The sequence below is a fragment of the Ambystoma mexicanum genome, chromosome 4p, assembly GCF_040938575.1.
Source record: "Ambystoma mexicanum isolate Mex_15411 chromosome 4p, UKY_AmexF1_1, whole genome shotgun sequence".
NCBI lineage: Eukaryota > Metazoa > Chordata > Amphibia > Caudata > Ambystomatidae > Ambystoma > Ambystoma mexicanum.
Window position 1 is genome coordinate 859,329,578 of NC_090927.1, and position 16,311 is coordinate 859,345,888.

General features: G+C 47.5%; 1 protein-coding gene across 5 annotated transcripts in view; it reads left to right on the plus strand.

Moving 5' to 3' along the window:
* LOC138453513 (centriolar coiled-coil protein of 110 kDa-like) overlaps positions 1–16,311 on the plus strand; it is a 981,554-nt gene that overhangs the window by 225,722 nt on the left and 739,521 nt on the right. The gene's annotated exons all lie outside the window — the stretch shown is intronic.

Below are 16,311 nucleotides of genomic sequence, written 5' to 3' on the forward strand. Positions count from 1 at the left end.
CAAGGAAAATATCCTCACGGGAGAATCTTTTTGGCCACCATGGCCGAAGAGAACAGTAGTGACGGATGCCTCACTCACGGGGTGGGGAGCCCACACCAACGATCTGACAATCAGTGGTAGTTGGTCTCCATCGGAGTCCAAACTACACATCAACCTTTTGGAGCTGTGGGCAATCAGACTAGTGATCCTTTCTGCCCTCTGTACGGGGGAAGAATGTCCTGATAATGACGGACAATACAATGGCCATGTACTAACTCAACAAGAGAGGGGTCGTAGGGTCACTACCACTGTGCAGAGAGGCATTGCAGCTCTGGTTCTGGGCAATGCAAGAAAGGAATCTCTCGGTCGGCAGTTAACCTAGCCGGAGAGCAGAACACGGCGGCGGACACTCTGAGCAGGCAGAGCACAGTTTCTCACGAGTGGCAACTAGCTTAGGAAGTCCTTCAAGAGATCTTCGCCTTTTGGGGAACTCCGCAAGTGGATCTGTTTGCGACCAGTGTCAACAGGAAGTGCAAACTGTACTGCTCAAGGGAATTTCCTCCGAGAGGAGCTCTAGGGGACGTGTTCGTGGTGGACTGGGAATTTCCACTCCTAAACGTGTTTCCTCCAGTCCCTGCGATTCCTCATGTAATCAGGAGGTAGAGAAAGTACAGGAAATCCATGATCCTAATTGCCCCAGATTCGGTCAGGAGAACGGGGTACCCAGACCTTCTGGACTTGTCCATCTGTCCTCCAATACGTCTTCCACAAAGAGAGGTTCTTCTCTAGCAAGAGGAAGGTTGGGTTCTCCATCCAGAGGTCAAGACACTCCTCCTTCTTGCATGGTTTCTCAGAGGCTGAGATATAAGGATTGGGACCTCCCGGATGACGTAACGGAGATTTTGTTTTCGGCCAGAAGGCAAGCAACAAAATCCTTGTACCAGTGTCATTGGAACAAGTTCAGTAACTGGTGCAGGGATAAGAATGTGGGATACATTCTTATGCAATAGTCTTACAGTACTTTCTTTCCTTTTACACTTGGCCAGTTTGGGGCTCCAAGTTGGTACAATAAAAGGATACTTGGCAGCGCTATCTATTTTTAAGCGCTCCTCAGAAGAAGTGTCTTACTTCAAAATGCTTTTGATTATTCAGTTCCTAAAAGGACTTACAAATGTGTACCCTCCAACCTCTTTTCAGGTACCCGTCTGGGATTTAAGTTTAGTTTTAAAATTCCTTACATGTATTCTATTTGAGCCCTTACATTCTTGCCCGTTAAGGCTCCTCACTTTGAAGACAATTCTGCTAGTGGCAATTACATAAACCCGCACGGTGAGAGAGTTGCAGCCGCTTTGGTAAGCCTCCCCACACAATTTTCCATAGGGACAAAGTTACTCTTAAGGTCAAACCTTCTTTTTTTACCTAAAATAGTCTCTCACTTCCACCTGTCGCAGAAAATTACCTTACCTTACCTTTCTATTCTCCGCCGCATGCAAGTAAGGAGGAAGAAAGGCTACACAGACTGGACCCGAAAAGGGCTCTCAGTTTCTATATCTCCAGATTGGCTAAATTTCGACAAAGTGACAAACTCTTTGTTGGGTATACTGAGCACAAATTGGGTCTAGCGGTATCAAAACAGACGCTGTCCAGATGGATAATTTTGGCAATTACTGAATGCTATAAATTGGCTGGTAAAGAGCCTCCATATGGGCTAAGGGCCCATTCAACTAGGGGCATGGCGACTTCAACAGCTCTTCGGAGGGGTGTCCCAGTGCAAGATATTTGTGCAGCGGCCACCTGGTCGTCAATGCACACCTTCGTGAAGCACTATTTCTTGGACTCAACATCATCTCAAGGTGGCCTTTTTTGCAAAAGCCGTCCTTCACACGGTTCATGAAGAATATTTCTGGTACTCCCTCCTCCGAATTCATACTGCTTTGGGAGCCTATCTCGGATGAGGAATACTTGTGAAGACACAATCCATTCTAAGAACAAGATAGTTACCAACTTTAACAATATTTCGATTGGATGTTCCTCCCATGTATTCCTCATCGACCCTCCCAGCCTACCTGCCGTACAGTTTACGCTAATTGCTCTCTAAATTCCTTAAGAGCTGGAGGTCAAGGAATGCCTGGTCTTCTGATGCACTTCATCATATCGTAAAAACAGAACAGAAGCCAACTGGCGCGGCTGAAGCCCTTTATTCTGCGGATGATGTCAGTGCTCGACGGCAGCCCTCGAGGGATGTCAACGCCGCAACCTCGAGCACAGCGCCCTTTGGTGGAAAATAAAATCTGAAGCAGCAAAGCTGGAAGCTACGAATATCTAAGATGAGGAATACGTGGGAGGAACATCCAATCAAAAGAATGTTACAGTTAGTAAGTAACTTGTTCTTCTATCTGAAAATTGGGCATTTGTGTAGGGATTGGTGGCCTTAGGCCATCCCTTTCATGGATTTGGGAAAAGCCAAATTTTCAATGCTGTAAGGAAGACCATATAGTCCTGGTTGTGTCGAATGTGGGGAGGCAATGACATCCACAATGTTGGCACCAAGGTAGAGTAGGCCGGCCCTCCAAGCCTGGCTGAAATCACTAGTAGGAGAGCCGTGCTTGACCTTAGGGTACGAGTTGGGCAGTAGTGCATAATCACATATATAAAAACCAACACAACACCTACGGCGTACAACCTTATTTAGAGGAGCATTCAGCAAGTTAAAGTGAGTCAAACCTAATAGATATTCATTGAGGATAGTAATATACTATTCTTGGGGAATAAGACTGGGTTAGTTAGTTTTAGATTACAATAAGTAATTCAAGGGTAGCAGACCCTACTTGTCAGACCATAGTGTTATTCAATTACCGAATCACTTAATAAACCAACCCAGTTACAGTCTATCTTGCAACATGTGTAACTGTCTTCTTTCCCGAATGGAAACAGTTACGCCACCAGTATTACTTTTAAGAACACAATTCAGAACTAGTAAAGTTACCCCTAATTGAAGTGTATATGTATTTATGATTGTAGTACAATTAAGGAGAGTGCGTATTGAATAGCATGTGTTTCTTTGTGAAGATAACAAATAGGATAATACTTGGTATGGTTACTTAGTTGCATAATGTAATAACGCTAGCATCGCTGGTTGTTTTTCTGTGAAAAGAAAAACAGTATAATTTGTAAAGCAGGTTAGTTTAAAAGCTCTAATTGCACACAGTTGTGTATATATACGTTTACTTTTTTGACCCTCATAAACAGTTTATTCTATGTACTATGTTTGGTACAACATTAGTGTGTTCTACAATGTTGTATGGACTTGAAATTATCATTGGGTCATTGGGGAAAAAACAAATCCATACAGGATTTTAAAAAACTACTATAATTATGTAAGTGTGATAGTATGTTTGTTTGAAGTGTGTTGTAATTAAGGGCGTATTCTAACTATATTGGACTTCGCAAGACGTTTTGTATTAAGAATAACTGTGATGGCAAATTTGAAGTGTATTGCAAAGAAGGGTATTTTAGAAGTAGTTGGACCTGTTCGCATATTCTCACTGTTTATTGTACTAGACAATACAGTTTAGTGACTAAATTGGGTTGAAGGAATATTAGGCATTTGTTAGATTTGCTGGTAACATATGTTTTGGAGTAACGGAATTGTCATTGCATTCAAACCAACCACTTTCTTTTTTTACATATGCAGTATAGTGGCCTGAAGTGGTTGTGGCGCCAGTGTGGTAGATTATGCCCACTGTTGTGAAGGTGTTCTTGCCAAGAGATACTTGGCCATGTGTGAAGCTGGTAAGCTTACCGTTGTTTTTGGTACCATATCCACTGTACCTTATAAAATTAGTATTGCATATTGGCCATATGAGTTTATTTCTATGTTGGAACGATTGTCTGAATTACAAAAAGGGCATAATATGCTATGATTTGCATTCTTCAGAAGCCGGTGAAATAGAATGGATTCAGAATTTGGTATGGATACATACACATAGTTCATTAGGGATGTGCTTTTGTGAAACATGGTTACAGAGAGTGCATGTATGTTTCCACATGTATGAAATCTGGATTATTTCATTTATAGGGATGTTTTTGGTTTCCTGTACTTGCAGTAAGTTCATTAGGAATTCTTGTGGATCTTCCTTTGTGTTTATGGCAAATTTTACCAATCCTCTACAGTAGTCCAATTCTTGCCTTGTACCTGAGACAGTGGAAGCGCTGTCATGATTATTTGTGGCATTTTTCTATGAAGGACGAGCATTTGCACACACAACTGATCCGAGCCGTTTAAGTACATGTTGTGAACAATTGGTGGCAATTGGATGAGAAGATTGATTGCTACATTTGTATAGCAATTTACTCCAATTGTGTTGCATAATTTAAATGGACCATAGAGTTGTGCCTCTGCATCCTTTGATGGGCCTGCAGTTGTTTTTTGAGAAGACACATTTGTCTGGGTTCCATGTAATAATGTCTCTGCAAAAATGTTGCCTAGCAAAAAAGTCACTGAAAAAGTGACATTTTTTGCAGGGACATTATTACATTGAACATGTGGGAAACCCCCGCTCCCCTTGGCCTCATACATATGGTCACCTTATATATTGTCGCCATGACCTTTTCCCGGCAACATTATGTATGGCAACCCTCCATTATACATTTTGACCGTATCTAAACGGTCGCACGTACAAAAAGGTCTAAAAATGCTACCACCAAAGGTTCAAACACTAAATGTTCGAACCTTTGATGGTAGCATTGCAGGTAAGTAAAAAAAAAAAAAAGACTGCAGGGTATCCCCCGCAACATCCCGCTCACTATATTGTGTGGTATAGTGAGCGGGGTGTTGCGGGGGAAACCCAGCGAAAAAAAAAAATTGAGGCTGCGCGGGTGTCCCCCGCAACACACCGCTCACTATATTTCACAGTATACTCATCTTTGAAAATGAGGCCACGTCCTCAACAAAGCATAAGGGAAGTTGCCATGCTCCAGTCAATGACGATCATAAAGCCAAGGCAAAAAAAACGTGCGTGCCCTCGAGCCCGGGTTATAGGCCTAAATCCTCCCAAGATATTTTGAGTGCTCATTGAGACGAGAAATCGTATAAGACTCCATCGAGTCGTAGGTACAGTCCCTCAAAGCACATATAAAAGACTACGTCATTGATTCCATCAATGTCACGACAGTCAACGCCAACATTTTTGATGAATGAAAAGTCAACGCCATCTATCAAAGTTCGAGGACTTTACCTCAAATTTAATCCCATACCAAAAATAGACTTTTTCAAGTCTTTAACCTCCATTTATGAGGGATATGAAACTTCAGATGAAATCCCACCTTTTGGGCTTCAATTAGATACTCCCTCATTACAGGATAATAATTCACATGGCCCAGATAATTTAATTCCAGAAGAAACCAGAATCTGAGAGATTCAGGAATCCCTGCAAACAGCTAGTGGGGTTGACACCTCTCCCGAATTAGATTTTGGGGGACCAGATCCAGCAGAACATGCCAACGCATCCTATAGAAGCCTTATGACTAAGGTTATAAACTTTTTAGGTTGGACTAAAACTGATACACCTTTTGAGCAGAATGCTTTAGCTGTTATACTAGACAAAGGTCCACAAAATGACCCAGTACTACCCTTTAATGTTTCGCTACAAAGAAAGGTAATGTTCAACTGGGAATCTAGTCCTGCAGTAAATCGAAATCTAACAAGAAAATACAGACCATCTAGTAGTGACACAAGCTTCTTGTCTAAACACCAACCCCTGAAAGCTTAGTGGTCCAGGCAGTTACATCCACATCTAAACAATCTGCATACCCTACTGTCCCTCCTGATAGGGATGACAATTATATCGGACCATTTTACAGGGGAAGGTATTTTCGCTACTATTACTCAACTGGAAGAGCGAGAGGACCGGCTGGCCAAAGAGGGCAAAGCAGATTCCCTCATGGTGGCTGAGGGAATAGGTGCAAAACCCGCCCAAGCAGCGGCAACCTTACCATCAGCCACTGAGGTCTTGACGCATTATACCCCGGTGGGAGGCAGACTGTCTCTGCTTCTGAAAAGAATGGCGAGGCATCACTTTGGATGCATAAGCACTGGAAACAGTAGCCCATGGTTACTGTCTCCCCTTTAGACGTCAGGATCATCCACCGGGAAAACATTATTTAAATGTTTGAGATCCATTCCTGTTGGGCATTTTGAGCCTGCTAGAGAAAGGTGATATAGAGCCAGTCCCTGTGATGGAAAGCAACAAAGGATGTTACTCTCCCTATTTTCTAATCCCCAAGAAGGACGGAGGACTGAGACTCATCTTGGACTTGAGATACTTGAACAAGTTGCTAAGAAGCACAAGTTCAAGATGGTCACATTTTCTCAGATCCTTGAGACTCTCCAGCACCAGGATTGGATGTTATCATTGGACATTCAGGTTGCCTACTTTCATGTGCCTATCCATCACAAGCACAGAAAGTACCCAAGGTTCGAACGTTGGCGGTTCTCTTTATCAGTTTCGAGTTCTGCCATTTGGCCTGATCTCCGCCCAAGGGTTTTCGCCAAGTTAATGGCGGTTGTAGCAGCGAGTCTCAGGAGAGGGGGGATTCAAGTCTACCCCTACCTGACGATTGGCAGATCATGGCACGTTCACTCGGACAAGCCCAGTAACATCTCAGGATGACCTGCCACCCTCTCCACAGACTGGTCTTCTCCCTCAATTACATGAAGTCCCACATGATACCATCTCAAAAGTGCAATTCGTCGAGCTGTCCTGGATGCATCCTTGGGAAAAGGCTCGCCACCCGAGATGAGGGCTCAACACATTCTGCAGATGTTAACCAAATTCCAGAGTGCCCAGCGTCTTTCGAATTTTTGAGGTTGCTCCGCCTCATGGCATCCTGCATTTTCCTGGTGGCAGAGGCTCGTCTGTGAATGAGATCCTTTCAATGGGCTCTCACAACTCGATGGTCCCAATTCTCAGGCAAGATGTCAGACCTTAGTCTGGTTCCTAGCAGAGTGGCACAGGACGTTCTGTGGTGGGCCTGTGAAGACAACATTCTGAAAGGAGAAACCTTTTGGCAACCATGGCCGCAGATAACAGTAGTGATGGACTCCTCACTCACGGGGTGGGGAGCCCACGCCAATGAACTGACATGACAATCGTTGGTCTCCATCAGAGTTAAAACTACTTATCAATCTTTTGGAGCTGAGGGCAATCAGACTAGTGCTGAAGGCCTGTTTGCACTCTGTATGGGGAAAGTATGTCCTGATAATGATGGACAACACAGTGGCCATGTACTACCTCACAAGAGAGGAGGTGTAGAGTCACTACCACTGTGCAGAGAAGCAATGCAGCTTTGGTACTCGGCAATTCAAGCAGGAATCTTCCTATCGGCAGTTCAGCTAGCCGGGGAGGAGAACACAATGGCGGATGCTCTGAGCAGGCAAAGCGCGTTCTCCCAGTGGGAACTAGTTCAGGAAGTCCTTCAAATGGATCTGTTTGTGACCATTGTCAACTAGAAATACTAACTGTTCTGCTCCAAGAAATTTCCCCCAAGAGTAGCTCTAGTAGACTAATTTGTAGTGGACTTGAAGTTTCCACTTCTATACGTGTTTCCTCCAGTCCCCGTCATTCCTCATGTGGTCAGGAGGTTAAGAAAGTTCGGGGAATCCATGATCCTAATTGTTTCAGATTTGGCCAGCACGACTTGGTACCCGGACCTTCTGGAAATGTCCATCTTCCCTCCAATATGTCTTCCACTAAGATAGGATCTTCTCTCGCGAGAGGACGGCCTGGTTCTCCATCCAGAGGTCAAAACACTCTACCTTCACGCATGGTTTCTGAGAGGTTGACATATAAGGATTGGGACCTCCCGGATGACGTAATGGAGATTTTGCTTTTGGCCAGAACACCAGCAACATATTCCTTATGCCGCTTCCGCTGCGATAAATTCTGCAGGATGAGGATGAGGACCCTTTTCAATGTGATAAACCTATGGAGTTATAATTTTTACTACATTTGGCAAATCTGGTGCTCCAGATGGCAACAATTAAGGGTTACCTGGCAGTGCTTTCAATATTCAAGCCCACCTTAGAGGAGGATTCATACTTTAAAATACCCTTAATTCAATTTCTAAAGGGACTCACTAATGTGTTTCCGACCACACCTTTCCAAGTCCCAACCTGGGACTTTAACTTAGTCTTGACATTTCCCATGTGTACTCCTTTTGAGCCAATGCATTCCTGCCCAATAAGATTACTAACTCTCAAAACTGTTGTAGCTATAACTTCAGCCCGCAGGGTGAATGAGTTGCAGGCCTTAACCTGTAAACCTCTGTACACCATCTTTTATAAAGATAAGGTCGTACTAAGAATAAAACAAACATTCTTACCGAAGATTGTATCGGATTACCATTTAGCACAAAATTGGTGCTTCCAACATTCTTTCCACTACCTCACCCTACCAAGGAAGATGAAAGACTTCATTGGGTCGATCCTAGAAGAGCTCTATAAGCTTCTATATTTCGAGAATGCCAAAATTGCAGCAACATGACCAACTGTTTATCGGATACACTGGACATAAACTAGGCCTATCGAAAACCAAGCAGACTTCATCCAGGTGCATAATACTGGCTATGTCTGAATGTTACAGGTTAGCAGGAAAAGATCCCCAGAAGGCTTAAGAGCTCATTCTGCTACGGGTATCGCAACTTCTTCTGCCCTTCAAAAAGGAGTTCCAATAAAATATATATGTGAAGCGGCCACCTGGTCTAGAATACACACTTTTACTAAACATTGTTTAGATATTTCCAATAATGAGGGAAGATTAGGGAAGGCAGTTCTATGCTATATCCGGATAAGTAAAAAAGCCAAAATTCTGACACCCCCTACAAACAATTAACACTGCTTTGGGAGTCTATCATAAGATTAGGAATACGTGGGTGGACACAGATTGCTCATTGACCCACCCTGTAGAATTTCCAGGCATTTAAGCTTTACGCTCTGTTGGAGTCTGTTGAATTTAAGGCACTTAATGTCAGTAATTCTGGCTATGGGTCGCAAAAAATAGAACTGAAGCCAATGGGTGCTGTGTGTTTTATATGTACCCAACAATGTCAATCCAGATGGAGGCCCTTGAGGGACATTGGGTCGACCGTATTGACTCACAGCGTCCTCTGCCGGCAAGAAATATTTTTTGCTGAAGCTGGATAACGAATTGTCATAAGATGAGAATACGTGGGAGGAACATCCAATCGAAAGAAAGTTACCAGGGGGTAAGTAACTTGTTCTTATGCTGCATTTATAATGAGTGGTTCTCCAATGCTTTGTGTAAGGGGAGGTTGACTGCCCTTGCGAGTGTCTTTAGTAGAGCTTCAATTTCTTCCTCTCGTTGGCGTTCATTGTCCAACGTTTCTTTTTTATTATTTGAAATAGATATTTGTTGTACTGTGTTCATTTTCTTTAAATGCTGCTTCAAATGAGTCATGGTCACCTAATAATTCTTCTTTTCTCCAAGGTTTAAAAAATTGCAGTAGGGCAATGTAATAAAGTTCTCTGTTGCGTATATTTAAATGATAACCTTATATGATTAATTAGGCTGGGTTTGGTAAGTTTCACTAGGCTCCCTTCACAAGTTGAGACTGAATATTTGCCAGTTGTCTCATATGGTGTGACTTTGTTTTTGTAGGAAAAGTTATCTCCCCCTTCTTTTCCTCTCGCCCCTTCTTTTCCTCTCGCCCCTTCTTTTCCTCTCGCCCCTTCTTTTCCTCTCGCCCCTTCTTTTCCTCTCGCCCCTTCTTTTCCTCTCGCCCCTTCTTTTCCTCTCGCCCCTTCTTTTTCTCTCGCCCCTTCTTTTTCTCTCGCCCCTTCTTTTTCTCTCGCCCCTTCTTTTTCTCTCGCCCCTTCTTTTTCTCTCGCCCTCCCTCTCTTTCTTGCGCCCTCCCTCTCTTTCTTGCGCCCTCCCTCTCTATCTTGCGCCCTCTCTCTCTATCTTGCGCCCTCTCTCTCTCTCTCTATCTTGCGCCCTCTCTCTCTCTCGCGCCCTCTCTCTTGCGCTCTCTCTCTCTCTTGCCCTCTCTCTCTCTCGCGCCCTCTCTCTTGCGCTCTCTCTCTCTCTTGCCCTCTCTCTCTCTCTTGCCCTCTCTCTCTTGCCCTCTCTCTCTCTCTTGCCCTCTCTCTCTCTCTCTCTCTCTTGCCCTCTCTCTCTCTCTCTCTCTCTTGCCCTCTCTCTCTCTCTCTCTCTCTCTTGCCCTCTCTCTCTCTCTCTTGCCCTCTCTCTCTCTCTCTCTCTCTCTCTCTTGCCCTCTCTCTCTCGCCCGGCCCCCTTTCTCCCTCTCTCTCTCGCCCGACCCCCTTTTCCTCTCACCTGCCCACCCCCTTTCTCTCTCCTGCCCCCTTTCTCTCTCTCTCTCTCTCTCTCTCTCTCTCTCTCTCTCTCTCTCTGTTGCCCGCCCCCTTGCTCTCTCTCTGTTGCCCGCCCCCTTGCTCTCTCTCTCTGTTGCCCGACCCCTTTCTCTCTCTGTTGCCCGCCCCCTTTCTCTCTCTCTCTCTGTTGCCCGCCCCCTTTCTCTCTCTCTGTTGCCCGCACCCTTTCTCTCTCTGTTGCCCGCCCCCTTTCTCTCTCTCTGTTGCCCGCCCCCTTTCTCTCTCTCTGTTGCCCGCCCCTTTCTCTCTCTCGCCCACCCTCTCTCACCCCCTTTCTCTCACTCTCGCCCTCTCTCTCTCTCTCGCCCTCTCTGTCTCTCTCGCCCTCTCTCTCTCACTCTCGCCCTCTCTCTCTCTCTCTCTCACTCTCGCCCTCTCTCTCTCACTCGCCCCCTTTCGCCCCCTCTCACTCTCTCGCCCCCCTCTCCCTCTCTCGCCCCCCTCTCCCTCTCTCGCCCCCTCTCTCTTGCCCGCCCCCTCTCTCTCGCCCCCTCTCTCTCTCGCCCCCTCTCTCTTTCGCCCTCTCTCTCTCTCGCCCTCTCTCGCCCCCTCTCTCTCTCTCGCCCCCTCTCTCTCGCCCCCTCTCTCTCTCTCGCCACCTCTCTCTCTCTCGCCACCTCTCGCCCCCCTCTCGCCACCTCTCTCGCCCCCCTCTCTCTCGCCCCCTCACCCTCTCTCCCTCTCTCTTTCTCGCCCCCCCTCTCTCTCTTGCCCCCCTCTCTCTCTTGCCCCCTCTCTCTCGCCCCCTCACCCTCTCTCCCTCTCTCTTTCTCGCCCCCTCTCCCTCTCTCGCCCCCCTCTCCCTCTCTCTTGCCCCCTCTCTCTTGCCCGCCCCTCTCTCTCTCTCGCCACCTCTCTCGCCCCCTCTCTCTCGCCCTCTCTCGCCCTCTCACACCCCTCTCTCTCTCTCGCCCCTCTCTCTCTCTCTCCCCCTCTCTCCCTCTCTCTCCCCCTCTCTCCCTCTCTCTCTCTCGCCCCCTCTCTCTCTCTCTCGCCCCCTCTCTCTCTCTCTCGCCCCCCTCTCTCTCTCGCCCCCCTCTCTCTCTCTCTCGCCCCCTCTCTCTCTCTCGCCCCCTCTCTCTCTCTCGCCCCCTCTCTCTCTCTCGCCCCCTCTCTCTCTCTCGCCCCCTCTCTCTCTCGCCCCCTCTCTCTCTCTCGCCCCCTCTCTCTCTCTCGCCCCCTCTCTCTCTCTCGCCCCCCCCTCTCTCGCCCCCCCCTCTCTCGCCCCCCCTCTCTCGCCCCCCCTCTCTCTCGCCCCCTCTCACCCCCCCTCTCTCTCGCCCTCTCTCTCGCCCCCTCTCCCTCTCTCGCCCCCTCTCCCTCTCTCGCCCCCTCTCCCTCTCTCGCCCCCTCTCCCTCTCTCGCCCTCCTCTCCCTCTCTCGCCCTCCTCTCCCTCTCTCGCCCTCCTCTCCCTCTCTCGCCCCCCCTCTCTCTCGCCCTCTCTCTCTCGCCCCCCCTCTCTCTCTCGCCCCCTTTCGCCCCCCTCTCCCTCTCGCCCCCCTCTCCCTCTCGCCCCCCTCTCCCTCTCTCGCCCCCCTCTCCCTCTCTCGCCCCCCTCTCCCTCTCTCGCCCCTCTCTCTCTCTCTCGCCCCTCTCTCTCTCTCTCGCCCCTCTCTCTCTCTCTCGCCCCTCTCTCTCTCTCTCGCCCCTCTCTCTCTCGCCACCTCTCTCGCCACCTCTCTCGCCCCCCTCTCTCTCTCTCTCTCCCCCTCTCTCCCTCTCTCTCTCGCCCCCCTCTCTCTCTCTCACCCCCCTCTCTCTCTCTCTCCACCCCCTCTCTCGCCGCCCCCCTCTCTCTCTCTCGCCCCCCCTCTCTCTCGCCCCCCCTCTCTTGCCCCCCCTCTCTCTTGCCCCCCCTCTCTCTCGCCCCCCTCTCTCTCGCCCCCCTCTCTCGCCCCCCTCTCTCGCCCCCCTCTCTCTCGCCCCCCTCTCTCTCTCGCCCCCCTCTCTCTCTCGCCCCCCTCTCTCTCTCGCCCCCCTCTCTCTCTCGCCCCCCTCTCTCTCTCGCCCTCTCTCGCCCCCTCTCCCTCTCTCGCCCCCTCTCCCTCTCTCGCCCCCTCTCCCTCTCTCGCCCCCTCTCCCTCTCTCGCCCCCTCTCCCTCTCTCGCCCCCCCTCTCTCGCCCCCCCTCTCTCGCCCCCCCTCTCTCTCGCCCCCTCTCTCTCGCCCCCTCTCTCTCGCCCCCCTCTCTCTCGCCCCCCTCTCTCTCGCCCCCCTCTCTCTCGCCCCCCTCTCTCTCGCCCCCCTCTCTCTCTCGCCCCCCTCTCTCTCTCGCCCCCTCTCTCTCTCGCCCTCTCTCTCTCGCCCCCCTCTCTCTCTCGCCCCCCTCTCTCTCTCGCCCCCCTCTCTCTCTCGCCCCCCTCTCTCTCGCCCCCCTCTCTCTCTCGCCCCCCTCTCTCGCCCTCTCTCTCTCTCGCCCTCTCTCGCCCCCTCTCCCTCTCTCGCCCCCTCTCCCTCTCTCGCCCCCTCCCTCTCTCGCCCCCTCTCCCTCTCTCGCCCCCTTTCTCTCTCGCCCCTTTCTCTCTCGCCCCTTTCTCTCTCGCCCCTCTCTCTCGCCTCTCTCTCTCGCCTCTCTCTCTCGCCTCTCTCTCTCGCCTCTCTCTCTCGCCTCTCTATCTCGCCTCTCTCTCTCGCCTCTCTCTCTCGCCTCTCTCTCTCTCTCTCTCTCTCTTAGCAGAGTATCTCACTGTGAATTGCAGAAAGCTTATGTTTGGGAAGTCTGGTGACAGGAAAGTGGTGGAAGTATTAGAGGCTAGAGAGAAATAAGTGAGTGAAGCAGTGAACATGTCGGTCAGGAGGAGGTGGTGAAGGCTAGGAAAGTCGAGGAGCGGGTGGTAACATCAATGTGAGTAGACAGAGGGGATTGTGAGAATGGAGGTGCTAATATCAGAGGGGGAGAGACAAGAGAGGAGCGACAGGTGAGCTGGTAAAATAGGGAGGCGTACAGTTGCACGAGAACATATGATCTGGACATGGAGTCAATTGAGAGGTATCGATGGGTGCAGGAGGTGGGGGTGAAAACCAAGGCGAAGGTTGAAAACATCAGAGATTGGAAGGGGCACAGGAAAAGTTACATCAGGTGGAGAGTGATATGGATGAGGTAGACGAAGGAACACCACTAGGTGGTAGTGAAGATGGTTGTGAGAGGTTGCAAAGGGCATATCATGGGTAGAAGGTAATACCATGATGAAGGTAATGCCAACAGAAAGGGGTAGCTTGGAAGTATCCAGAGAATAGAGGCCAGAGAAGTGCGTTGCCTGCCGAGACGGCACAGCCAAGACTAACGTAGTGAGGAAAGAACCAAGCTGAAGCTGGGGAAGTAACCAATAAATACAGAGAGCCAGTAGTTTCTTGTGGGCCCGGCCGGCCCTAGACGGGACCAGACAGTTGGCGAAGGACTGTAACTGGTTCAGGGAGATGAATGCAGGAACAGTGTTGGTACAAGTGAAACCATAAGGAAGCCCAGCCCAGACCCTAGGGAACTCTGTCTAGCTTTCCTTACCAGCTATGTACAATGACCCTTTTGCCCACACTTCTTTGATGACTGTCATGAGGTAGTGGACCACAAAAAGCAGAGTAGAAGTATGCGGGTCACTCTAAACTCTGCATAACCAGAAAGTGTGTAAGGTAACTAAGTTTTTAACCATATGAACTGGGGCACTTTGTTCCGAGGCAGTTTCAAGTACTCCACAGATGCATAGTAGTACACAGAGAGGGTCTATGAGGTGAAAGATGCCGGACCCCAATTTTGAGAGAACCATTTTGACTATTGTTGGTTTGAGAAGATCACATTTTGTTTCCCATTCTAGTAATTTATTCTCAAATAAAATTAGGTAAGCCAAAACATGTGGTCTTGTCCTTCTTTATCCCAGGAAGATCTCTGTGACCTGTTTTATACAATATTGCATAAATTGTAGGTTATGTGCACAAACTGTTTTAAGTTCCATTATGAAGTGGAAAAAGTGATGGTATCGTTGTTACTTGTAGAGCCAAAAGGTGATGTTTTGCATTAATGGGTCATGAGCATGCAAGTGAGACTAGGGAAATAAGTGCAGTTAATATTTATTTTTTACATTTATTTCATCAATAAGTTGGCATATGCATTGGAGAAAGTGTGTAGTTAAAAGGGAGAGATTGTATATTTTGTTGTACTAGAAAACACTGAAAATTGTTTGGGGGATTGAATGCATGTTTCTATCGACTTACACATTGGTCCTACACCAGATTTTACTGCTAGTGGATAAACATCTAGAGTTTTGGCAGCCACGTCTCACCTCTGGATTAGAGAATCATTTAAGGGGATTTGTACTGAGCAGTCATTTGCTCGAGGTGTTAAGTGTAGTTGCTTTCTCAATGGCTACAGGAACCATTTTAGTTGTTTTGTTCTTCACATGTCAACAAATGGATGTAGTATAATGCCAGGAAACACGTCTACTGTCAAAATAATCAATCTAGTTTACAACTGGTAAGGTTGTTTGTTCCACAAGGGTTGTTTTTCCACAGTTAATGCCGATTCCTGCCATATTTTAGAAACCGCAAAGTGCGTTCCACTTTTTGGGGGCACAACCCTTTTAAAACAAGGCATAGAAAGTTTAGAATTTGTCTTAAATTTGCAGTGCATTAAAGTTCTAGGCGTCTCGCTGAATATGCAAACCCTCTTTCTATAGAATTGGGTGATGCCTATTGTTTAGCCACAAAGAAACTGTTCACATTTCATGGTCTCCTGTTAACCGGTATTTGAGGGAACAAACTTTGTATTTTCTGTTTAGATTGAATGCATCAATTTAAAAGCTACAGTTCTGTAAAGAAGACAATTGGCCTCCAGTGACACACTAGCTCCCAATGATCCCACTCTTTAGAGAAATCTAAAGTGAAGTGTTGAAAAATACACGACTTCCAATGTTTCTAGACACCAGGCTGTGTAAATCGCTTGAAAATGGGACTGTCATGGTTGATAGATCAGTCTATTAACTACTTTTCTGTAAGCAATTGGTTGACTAAAGACTGATATTGTCTTGCTGAAGATTGACATGCAGATGCACTACCCTGAAATGAGGAATAGTGGTTTGGTACGGGGCCTTAAGATTAGGAATATTTAGTGTTGTATCTAATTTGGTAAGTTTTGTTAGTCAGAGTCTACTAAAGTCTATGATAATCTATCATAAAATGTACCTTAAATATAGTTTTCCCAAGTGCTTCTGTTTATCATTGGCAATCATCCTTAGAGACTCCCCTCCACACCACCACCTAAGCAATGGCTGAACTCCTTCGGCTTGAATGTTTCAGTGGTGTCTTCCCTAGAATCCTAGCCAGGAGATTTTTGACTTTTTGTGTACAATTACGGTCATCAAAGGCACGGTGCACCTTCCAATCTAGTGGGCAAGTTTTCTGGTTGCACCTTTTTGAGCAAAGCAACATTTCCTTTGTATGAAGATGTGCACCCAAATGGCTGTTGGCTATGATCTCCTCAGACAGATTTCTCCACTTGGAGAATTGACAGTATAGACAGCGCCCTATGTTTTACAAGAAGAATTCTTCAGTCTCAAACCTCACACCACAGACACGTGACCAGCAGAAGAACAATGCCCCTTGAAAAAGTAGGCTAATATGGAGGGGACAGGTATTTGCAAAAATCTTTTACTTTACACTGCTCACAAGACCAGAGAGACATTGCACACGCACTTACCGAATGCCCAGAACAGAATAGGAGGCAGACACCAGCCCAAACCCTCCTAAAGGCGAGGCCAAGTAATTGGCGAGTACTTTTTCAGTCTACTGAAAGGGCAGGTTTTGTCAAAAGGTCTGACAGGAGAAAAGGATTGAATGCGCTAAAACTATTTCTGATGACATCCAAGACTGAGCACTGGATAAATGATTGAGCTGTACGCTAAGGAAGACTTCATATCTGTAAACGCATC